Source organism: Helianthus annuus, chromosome 8, assembly GCF_002127325.2.
Source record: "Helianthus annuus cultivar XRQ/B chromosome 8, HanXRQr2.0-SUNRISE, whole genome shotgun sequence".
Taxonomy (NCBI): Eukaryota; Viridiplantae; Streptophyta; class Magnoliopsida; order Asterales; family Asteraceae; genus Helianthus; species Helianthus annuus.
Genome location: NC_035440.2, coordinates 149,785,090 through 149,787,597, shown reverse-complemented (window position 1 = coordinate 149,787,597; position 2,508 = coordinate 149,785,090).

Below are 2,508 nucleotides of genomic sequence, written 5' to 3'. Positions count from 1 at the left end.
TATGTTTGATGTGAACCCTGAATACATGAATTAGTTGAAACTGACTGTATCGATAACCCTTTTAGGGCATGGTTGATCAAACTGTTAAACGAGTAAATAATCTTATCGAGCAAAACCAAGGTGAGTTCACTACTTTTGAGCATGCGTCCCGGTGGTTGGGACAGTCAGTGGGTATCTCGGGGAGGGATAAGTCTTTTGGGTAAAACTGTGATGTTCGATAATATTCTCACTCTCTATCTCTTAAGTCCCATCTTTTGCTATCGGGGGTGGTAGCGAGGTATTAGTTGGTAGTGCTACTTAGGTTTGGCACCCTCACCCCGTTCCTGAGAGAGGGCGGGTGTGAACTAATGACCCAGTCGGGCCCAGTGCTTTGATAGGAGCACTGGGGAACGGGAAAAACATACATCAGGAGCCGTCTTGTTTAGTATCGAGATATTATCAATATTACTTCTGCATTTGTTAATGAACTGGTATAATCACTGTGTAACAACGTTTTCATAAACTGTGAACTCGCCAGCTTTGTCTGATACACTTGTTGCATGCTCACAGGTCGTTAGGTTTCATGGACTTGGATACTTGCTGTCTGGAGGAGAAGGAGATGTCATGGGTCGACTGGAGGGATACACGAGATTACTTGTTACTATGATACTTTGGTTTTGAACAGTTTAGCTTTGATTTACCATTCGCTTCTGCTGAACATACTAGTTTTCGTCTAAACTTGTGATGGTATTTTATTAAAGATTGAGAACTTTGTTTTGAAACTTATGTGGGTTCAATGTAATTAGTGGCTCATTGTTAGTACGTCACACGCCTATCAGGGACACTCCCTATGTGGTATTTTGGGGGTGTGACAGTTTGGTATCAGAGCCATTGGTTATAGTGAACTTGGTTTTAAAACATTTTTATAAAACCAGACTATAACCAAACAATTCAGAAAATGTGAATACAACCATGACACTCAGCTCAAGATTGCAAGGTTCGTCTCTCGTATATTCATTGTACTGCGTAACTAGTGAACACTTACATACGATATTGCATGTGATTACACGTTTTGCACAACAGTATGAATTCACGTATTACTTGCATGTGTTATATGACCTATAGGGTGGTATTTCCCTAAACATTCATGACTTACGTTTCGTGATGCTCTTTGTTTGCTACTCGAGTTTGAGGAACCATTTGACATGAGTTAGGAGGAGCTGAGATGAGCATGCAAATCACAATATTATTGTGGGTGCACACAGAATATAATGTGGGGTGTATGCGAGTCCCAGTGAGGCTTAACAAGTGAAAAAGGGGTTCCATACCGTTAATTGATCAATGTGAAACATAACAGTCTATAAGAGTCATAACAGTGAATGTCTCCTACTCAAGCATGATCTTTTCACTCCTTTCTGAATCCTTATGAATCTCGATACTATCGAGTAATACCTGAACACCCACCTGAATGCCTAGCGAATTGTGTTGAATGTTAGGTGCTTGTACGAACGTCCCCGAGTTGGACGTTGCAGCATCAATGATTGGTCTATACCTTTCTCACTTTTCTCCATTTGCTAGAACTGAATGTATTAACAACTCAGATTCCGAAGTGCGATCACTTCTGCAACACTCTCGTAACATACCAGGTAATACACAATTAGCCTGTTAGATCGATGGACAAGAGGATGAGCGTAGTACTTTACCGGTCCCAGTTTGGACAACCCTGATTACCGGCAACGAACACCAGCGAATTGGCTTCAATCGAATCCCTAACCCTAGTCAGCGACTTATAGGAGTCAACACTTACGAATCAAGCAGGACGTAATTGGTGACAATTAGCTATAGGGTGGAATGTGTAACTGCCCGCACCAGGAGTAGTGCCTTAGGACGTGACACGAAAAGTGAAAGGATGGACCCTAATGGTGTAAGGACGCAGGACTCCGTTTCGAGCAACGACATTAGAAGCAACAGTCACGATAACATTAAAGTACTCACATATCATGACTTTTGATATGGGAATGATGGTGGCTTCAACAAGGAACGGCCGATGTTAAGTCAAGACACCAACAACCTAGGGAACAATGACAGTTTTGGAAATTCTAGTAGCCGTAGAAACAACATTGGAAGTGGTACTCGTGGAAGGGCATCTAGGGCTGGCTTAGGTGATGCTAGGTAACATGGTAGCTTGTATGAATAGCTAACTGCTTCGTCCTTGTTCTGTTTAACCCTGATGCTTCTTGAAAACCGAACCTGTTGTGGAATCAACTGACGGCAAGCCAAATGAAACCTCATACGTCCATTGGAATGTAAACTAGATCTTGTGGGACAAGTGTTCAATGTCAACCTTCCTTCCACTACCCTTGATGGTTGCAATACAGTAGTTAGTGTGGATTGGTTATCCAGAGATCGCGCAGATACACCAGTGAGGAGAAAATTTTGTGTGGAGAATCGTTATTTGTTCTAAAGCGTCAAAGTGGTGCAAAGGTTAGCGCCATTTCAGCTATGAAGGCCAGAAGTGTCTACGGAGCG